Source organism: Poecilia reticulata, unplaced genomic scaffold (genome assembly GCF_904066995.2).
Source record: "Poecilia reticulata unplaced genomic scaffold, P_reticulata-male-v2 Scaffold_33, whole genome shotgun sequence".
NCBI lineage: Eukaryota > Metazoa > Chordata > Actinopteri > Cyprinodontiformes > Poeciliidae > Poecilia > Poecilia reticulata.
This window is the reverse complement of record NW_027675131.1, coordinates 227,869-236,915: the sequence shown is the minus strand read 5'-3', so window position 1 is coordinate 236,915 and position 9,047 is coordinate 227,869. Positions and strand designations below refer to the sequence as shown.

The 9,047-nt window shown below is 37.3% G+C and overlaps 1 long non-coding RNA gene across 1 annotated transcript in view; it reads right to left on the bottom strand.

The window, feature by feature from the left end:
- Window positions 1–683: 683 nt before the first annotated feature.
- Window positions 684–9,047, bottom strand: part of LOC145550316 (uncharacterized) — a 195,743-nt gene continuing 187,379 nt past the window's right edge. Inside the window, exon 2 of the long non-coding RNA XR_014086219.1 lies at window positions 684–744. This is a non-coding gene — a long non-coding RNA (uncharacterized LOC145550316). The remainder of the gene's footprint in view (window positions 745–9,047) is intronic.

The window sequence follows — 9,047 nt, the reverse complement described above, 5'->3', positions numbered from 1 at the left end:
AATAGAAGTAGTACATATGAGCATGGCGATAAGGCTGGGGAGGTTTTGGCGAGGCAGCTTAGGGGTGCAAGGGCCAAATTAACTATTGGTGGGATAACATCTCAGGATGATGCTATCATTATGGACCAGCAAGGAATAAATGATGCTTTTCAACATCATTATAATAAATTATATCGTTCTGATACATGTTGTAATCCCCATCTCTTGCAGAATTTAATTCAGAATTTAATTCAGAGGAAATAAAAAGCAAAATGGGTCAGAAGTAGCAGAAATGTTTGATATATGAATTGATAAAATTGATAAAAGTTTGAGAAGACCTTTGCAGACAGTAAAACCAGTAGAACCAAAGGAATATCCAGAAAAGTAGACAAGCAAAATGCATAGAAACATAGAAATAGTTGAAACAATTCAATAGTGAATATACTATATTAATAAGATAATAGTGAATTAATAGTAAATTATGCTGTATAAAATATATAAATTATATAATATATAAAGTATAGAGGAATTCAGCAGAAGAAACAGGAGTTTGTGTGCAACCTGAATTATTTTTGCCTGTTTGAACTGTTGATGACTGTTTCAACTACTTCTGGCAGCTGAAGGAGGAACAGCTTATCCTGCTCTCTCCCGTCCTTACTGATAACTTTGCTTGTGGATTATTTTTAAAGTCACAATTTTTATGGTTTTATTCACATTATCGACATCATAACTGGATTACTTCAAACCTAAAGACCAGGAGATTTTCTCACTTTTATTTTTACCTCACTTTTCTTCACCTCCAAGTTGAACTAGGGCAAAATGCCCCCGTTCGACCCCAAGGACATTAGCAGTATTCTACAACGACTTCAGTTTTTAGAAACAAAGATTCAACAGCTGGAGGTGAACTTTGAGATCAACGCTACCTGTGGATATGAAACAACTCTTCCTCAAATCAGCGGAGAGGTCGTACACCCCGCACCAAACAGCTCACCCTGGATCGCTCAGGGAGCCAAGCCAAAACAAAAGTCTCACACTGCAGATCCCATGAGACGACTAACGGGGAGAACCCCTCACCTGGATGAATCAGCGTGGCCAGCTCTGAGCAGAAACCCACCTTCAACCTCAACACCTGCTCCGCCAAAGAATAACAAACAAGCAGCTGGAACCAAAACGACTACACCGAGCCCACTCCCAAGGACAAAGCGACCAGCCCGAGCCTCAAAACATCCTGACTCCGTGGGAATCCCACTGAAAAACAGATTTTCTGCACTTCAGCACGAGCCTCTGAGTGAAAATCCACCTTCAAACATCAGCAATGAGGCTAAACCAACGCATCCACCGCACAAAGCTCCGAAGGACAAAGTGACCACCAGGAAAACGAAAGGTATGCCAAGAGTGCTTATTGTTGGAGATGAGGCAGTAAATGGAATTAGTCATGTTTGCAATCCCAAGAAAACGAGAGTGGTTTCTTTTCTTGGTGACACTGTATCTGATTTGACCCGCAAAGTGCTCTCTCTAACCACTGATCAGCCAAACATGGAGACTTTAGTTGTGCATGTTGGAGCCAACGATCTGGAAAAGCAAAAATCCGAGATTCTGAAAAAGGACTTTAATATTCTTCTGGACACTATGGGAAAATTAAAAATGAAGTTATTTCTCAGTGGTCCAATTCCATCGCCTCAATGGGGAGACGAAAAACATTCCAGGCTGCTTATGATAAACAAATGGCTGATTAAAACCTGCTCTGCCAGCTCAGTGACCTTCATCGATAACCTCTGGATCTACTGGCAGCGCTTTCACCTCTTTGGAAGAGGAGGACGCAATCTTAACAAACCCGGAATAAGGCTGCTCACTGCAAACATTTTTCATTTTATCAACAAGAACAACAATGTGACCATCGCTTCAGAAGAACAGGCTCAAGGATGTCTGATTAGGATGGAGCCCTCCGCATATCAAGAACAAACTATTCCAATACAAACTGATAAAACATCGGCTGTGAACAGAATGACTGGTTCCCCTCCGCCTTCCCCCATCCCACATCTTTCCCCCCTCCCTTCTCCTTCCACCCTCCCTTCTCCTTCCCCCCTCCCTCTCTGCTCCTACACTCACTCACGTTTATTAGAAAGTGACCCACTAAAGAGAGCCGGGCTTCACCTGAGCCGCTTGAAAATGCTGGTGGAGAATTCAGGTCAGAGAGAAAGACGGACGGACTCTTTCTCATCCCAGCTGGATAGTATGGATCAACAGGTTTGCCTCGGCACAACTCTCACTTCATCTAAGCCACCTGCCTCTGACCTCCCTGAAGATCCAGCACTCCGCATTTCTGAGGTCTGAGACCGGGGTCCAGATATTATCCTTACACCCGTCTTCCTCCAGAATGTGTCTGGCCCCCCAACATTGCGTAGCAGGACAATACCTGTCCGGATCACTACAAGAACAGTTACAAAAAACAGAAATACAAAAAACAGTGGTCTTAATTCAAACCTCAGACTGATCCCCTGTCTAAAGGAACCTCAGACTGAAGAGCTTTCAGCCTCCGAGTCACTTAACCTGGCTCTTTTAAATACCAGATCTCTCTGTTCTAAAGCTCTATTAATTAATGATTTCATCACTGAGCATAATATTGATGTTTTATTTCTGACAGAAACATGGCTGAATGACAATAATGAAGCAATCGTACTAATTGAATCAACGCCTCCTACGTACAATTTTTTAAGTGAAAATAGAAAACACAAAAAAGGCGGAGGCGTAGCTTCAATATTTAAGAATACCATAAACTGTAGTAAAATCTCTTTGGGTAATTTTATGTCTTTTGAATATCTTGGAATCGAGGTAAAAGGCCACAAACGAACTTTGACACTAACTCTATACAAAACACCAACATATGTGGAAAATTTCTTTGCGGACTTGAATGAGCTTCTATCTCTCATATGTATTGATTACGATTGTTTGCTAATTGTCGGTGATTTCAACATTCATGTTGACAACCCCAAGACCGAGGGGCTAAAAAGCTCTGTAATATATTAGAGAGTTTTGGTTTAACACAACATGTCAAACAAGCAACACACACTCAGGGACACACACTGGACCTGGTTATCAGTAAGGGTGTGAATATTTCCAATGTCTCTGTAACTGATATTGCCCTGTCTGATCATTTTGCTGTTTTCTTTGACAGTTCTTTATCTGTTAACCCACTTGAACAAACAGCTACTATCACAAAACGTACTTTCACAGAAAACACAGCAGAAACATTTAATCAAATCTACTCTTCTTCCTCACTCTTAAGTTATAGTGACGTAGATAAGTTGGTGGATGATTTTCAGTGCAAACTTTCAGATATCATTGATTACATTGCCCCCACTAAAGTGAAGGTTGTGACTGGTAGGAAGAAATCTCCATGGAGAAATGCACAAGTAGTTCAATCTGCAAGACAACTCTGCCGTAGGGCCGAACGGAAATGGCGTAAAGGTCAACTGCACGTTTATTATGACATCTACAAGGAAAGACTACGTAACTATCACACAACACTGAAACATGCGAGAGAAGCTTTCTTTGCAGATGTCATAAACAAAAACATTAACAATGCTCGAGCTTTATTCGCCACTGTTGACAGGCTCACAAATCCTCCAATGACGTTACCACCTGAACTTCAATCTATTGCCGCCTGCAACAAGTTTTCCAGTTTCTTTTCAGAGAAAATTCAAAAGATCAGAGGATTAATCTGCATATCCACTCCAAAGACAGTACTAATGCTGTTCCCAAACAAAACAAATGCAGGAAAAATGACCCAATTTCAACTATTTAATTATAAAACCCTAGAAGAAATTATAAGTCAATTAAGCTCCACTTCCTGCTGTCTGGATGTCCTACCCACACATTTCTTTAAGAAAGTCCTGCCTGTTGTTGCTAATGATCTGATCCAAATATTAAACTCATCGCTCTCTTCAGGTGTTTTCCCCCAGGCTTTGAAAATGGCAGTTGTCAAACCACTGATAAAAAAGAACAATCTGGACAAATCCCTACTGCAGAATTACAGGCCGATCTCCAACCTCCCATTCATCAGCAAAATTATTGAAAAAGCTGTTTTTAAGCAATTAAATAACTTCCTAACAATAACAAACTGCTTTGACTCCTTCCAGTCTGGTTTTCGTGCTCACCACAGCACGGAGTCGGCCCTTGTAAAAGTGTTCAATGACATCCATATAAATACAGACTGTGGGAGAACCACAGTGCTGGTTCTGTTGGACCTCAGTGCAGCTTTCGACACTGTTGACCACGACATTTTACTGAATCGACTGGAGAGTTGGGTCGGACTCTCCGGTCCAGTGCTCAACTGGTTTGAATCTTACATAAAGAACAGGGATTTCTTTGTTTCAATTGGAAACTTCTCATCAGAGAGGTCAAAGGTCACATGTGGGGTACCCCAAGGTTCAATCCTAGGACCCCTTCTTTTCAATATTTATATGTTCCCACTGGCAAAGATTATAACAGGACATAGGATTAGCTACCACAATTATGCGGATGATACACAGCTCTACATCACGATGTCACCAGGTGACTCTGAACCCATCCAATCACTGAATAGATGCTTAGAACAGATCAATGTGTGGATGTGCCAAAACTTTCTCCAGCTAAACAGAAACAAAACTGAAGTTATTATCTTTGGACCTAAAGAGGAACGAACTAGAATCAATGCACAGCTTCAGTTATTACAACTAAAAACCAGCGATCAGGCCCGAAACCTGGGAGTAGTGATGGACTCTGACCTGAACCTTCAGAGCCACATTAAGACAGTCACAAAGTCGGCCTTCTATCACCTGAAGAACATCTCCAGGATTAGAGGACTTATGTCTCAGCACGATCTAGAGAAACTCATCCATGCGTTTATCTTTAGCCGCATTGATTATTGCAACAGCGTCTTCACAGGTCTGACTAATAAATCAATCAAACAGCTGCAGCTGATCCAGAATGCTGCTGCTCGGGTTCTCACTAAAACCAGGAAGATAGAGCACATAACACCAGTTTTAAAGTCCCTACACTGGCTCCCTGTAGCTCAGAGAATAGACTTTAAAATACTGATGTTAGTTTATAAATCTCTGAACGGTTTAGCACCACAATACCTTAAAGATCTGTTATTACTGTACCAACCATCTAGACCCCTCAGATCTTCTGGTTCTGGTCTGCTCTGCATCCCCAGAACCAGAACCAGACGAGGAGAAGCAGCATTCAGTTTCTACGCACCACAGATTTGGAACAAACTTCCAGAAAACTGTAAAACAGCTGAAACACTGGGTGCCTTTAAATCTCAACTTAAAACCCACCTGTTTAGAGTTGCTTATGGCTAAATTAGGGTTAGAGTGCGGGTTTTGATGTCTTCCATGTTTTTATGTCTTTAATGTTTTTAATTTTTTTTTTTTTCTTCTTTCTTTTATGTATGGGGAAGAAAGTGAAAAATGAGGGTGGAAAACGATGAAAATTAAAGTGGAATGGAAATGGAATGGAACCAGTTAAAGTCCGCGGGAGGGCAGACTCCTCTAACTATAAGTTAGTTAAATTCTGTGTGGGACGGCGGCGTCCTCTGGTAAGGGAGTTTTTTTTTTTTTTATTTTTATTTATTTTTTAATTTTCTCTCTTTCTCACTGTTTATTTCTGTTTTTATTTTAATTATGTAAAGCACTTTGAAATGCCTTGCTGCTGAAATGTGCTATACAAATAAAATTTGATTTGATTTGATTTGATTTGAAAAAGTCAAAAAGTGAAACAAAGTTTAAGAAAGAGCATAATTGAAACAACAGGAAATTAGTGCAATCCCAGAAATAGTTGAAACAATTGAATAATGAAACAGTAATAAGTATAAAAAATTAGTGGAAACAGTAAACCAGAAATATTTGAAGGAGTAAAACAGAGCAAAACCTAAAGCAAAAAGGGTCAGAAGAAGCAGAAATGTTTGATATAGGAATTTATGAAATTGATTATAGATTGTAGAAGATCGTCAAATATAGTAAAACCAGTAGAACCAGAAGGCAAACAGAAAAGTAGACAAGCAGAATGCATAGACACCAATAAAAACAGAGCACAAGAAGAAAATACATTGAAAGAATAGGAGAAAGTGTGACAAGGTTGTACTCCAGAGGAGTTTAACAGAAAACAGTAAATCCTGTAACAATGATAGTAATAATTCCATAAAATAGACACTAGTGGCTACATTTTAAGGCATAAAATATTTCTCTACAGTGAAATATGAATGAACAGCATAATTTTGTTTATAAAAGAGCAGAAAAAGTTCAAAAACGGCAGTTACTAGAGTGGCCACTCTAGTAACTGAAATCAGTTAGAGAGTTCCACCATAGGAAATAATGGGGCAAAAGATTTGCACAAAAGGGCAATTATTTCAAAAAGTGCAATAGTGAAGTTTACCAAAAGTCATAGCTCCATTCTCCTGAAGAAGCTGAACGTTTTGATATATGAATTAGTACAATTAGTGAAAGATAGTGAGAGTAGTTAAACCACAAAAAACGTACGGAAGACAGAATAATAACTAGAAAAATAGCTGTTCCTAGCGAAACAGCCGTGAGAATGCATATTTGCAGAATGACTGCTGCAGAAATGCCAGAAAAAGTACAGAAAAGCTTAAGAAGTATAAGATATCAGAAGAAATAGAAAATAGTTGAAACAGTTGATCAGTGAAATATAGCAATCTGCAGATAATTGCTGAAGCTGAAATTAGTACACCACCAGAAATATTTGAAGAAGTGAAACTTAACATAAAGGGCCAAATAAGCATATTTGCAGAATGATTGATGGAGAAATATAAGAAACTTGAGAACAAAGAGTAAGAAAAGCATAAGAAAGCTAGTCATACTTTGTAGAAATCCTTTGCCAAGTAGTGAAACTTTGCAAAAGTGTTGCCGAGTTCAGCTGAAGAAGCAGAAGTTTGTGTGCAACATGAATTATTTGAAAAAGTCAAAAAGTAAAAAAGAGCGTAAGAAAGAACACAATTATCACAAGAGGAAATTAGTGCAAACCCAGAAATAGTTGAAACAATTGAATAGTGAAACATCAAAAAGCTTAAATTAGCGGAATCAGAAAAACCAGAAATATTTGAAGGAGTAAAACAGAGCAAAAGCAAGAAGGGTCAGAAGAAGCAGAAAAGTTTGATATATGAATTGATAAAAGTTTGAGAAGACCTTTGCAGACAGTAAAACCAGTAGAACCAAAGGAATATCCAGAAAAGTAGACAAGCAAAATGCATAGAAACATAGAAATAGTTGAAACAATTGAATAGTTAATATACTATATTAATAAGATAATAGTGAAATAATAGTGAATTATACTGTATAAATTATATAATATATAAATTATAGCAGAATTCAGCAGAAGCAGGAGTTTGTGTGCAACCTGAATCATTTGAAAAAGTCAAAAAGTCAAACAGAGTTTAAGAAAGAGCATAATTGAAACAAAAGTAAATAAGTGCAATCCCAGAAATAGTTGAAACAATTAAATAGTGAAACAGTAATAGGTATAAAAAATTAGTGGAAACAGTGAACCAGAAATATTTGAAAGAGTAAAAAAGAGCAAAAACTAAAGCAAAAAGGATAAGAAGAAGCAGAAATGTTTGATATATGAATTTATAAAATTGATTATGGATTGTAGAAGATCTTCAAATATAGTAAAACCAGTGGAACCAGAAGGAAAACAGAAAAGTAGACAAGCAGAATGCATAGACACAGATAAAAACAGAGCACAAAAAGAAAATACATTGAAAGAATAGGAGAAAGTGTGACAAGGTTGTACTCCAGAGGAGTTTAACAGAAAACAGTAAATCCTGTAACAATGATAGTAATAATTCCATAAAGTAGACACGTGTGGCTACATTTTAAAGCATAAAATATTTCTCTACAGTGAAATATGTATGAACAGCATAATTTTGTTTATAAAAGAGCAGAAAAAGTTCAAAAACGGCAGTTACTAGAGTGGCCACTCAAGTAACTGAAATCAGTTACAGAGTTCCACCATAGGAAATAATGGGGCAAAAGATTTGCACAAAAGGGCAATTATTTCAAAAAGTGCAATAGTGAAGTTTACCAAAAGTCATAGCACCATTCTCCTGAAGGAGCTGAACGTTTTGATATATAAATTAGTACAATTAGTGAAAGATAGTGAGAGTAGTTAAACCAGGAAAAACGTACGGAAGCCAGAATAATAATAACTAGAAAAATAGCTGTTCCTAGCGAAACAGCCGTGAGAATGCATATTTGCAGAATGACTGCTGCAGAAATGCAAAAAAATGTGGAGAAAAGCTTGAGAAGTAGAAGAAAGAAGAAGAAATTGAAACAGTAGAAATAGTTGAAACAGTTGAACAGTGAAACGTAGCAAACTGCAGATATTAGCTAAAGCTGAAATTAGTACATAACCAGAAATATTTGAAGAAGTGAAACTTAACATAAAGAGCCAAATAAGCATATTTGCAGAATGATTGAAGGAGAAATATAAGAAACTTGAGAACAAAGAGTAAGAAAAGCATAAGAAAGCTAGTCATACATTGTAGAAATCCTTTGCCAAGTAGTGAAACTTTGCAAAAGTGTTACAGTATTCAGCTGAAGAAGCAGAAGTTTGTGTGCAACATGAATTATTTGAAAAAGTCAAAAACTGAAACAGAGCGTAAGAAACATCACAATTAGCACACGAGGAAATTAGTGCAAACCCAGAAATAGTTGAAACAATTGAACAGTGAAACATCAAAAAGCTTAAATTAGCGGAAGCAGAAAAACCAGAAATATTTGAAGGAGTAAAACAGAGGAAAACCAAAAGCAAAAAGGGACAGAAAAAGCAGAAAAGTTTGATATATGAATTGATAAAATTGTTTAGTTTGCAGCAAGACCTTAGCCGACAGTAAAACCAGTAGAACCAAAGGAATATACAGAAAAGTAGACAAGGAAAATGCATAGAAACATAGAAATAGTTGAAACAATTGAATAGTGAATATACTATATTAATAATGTAATAGTCAATTAATAGTTAATTATACTGTATAAATTATATAATATATAAATAATAGCAGGATTCAG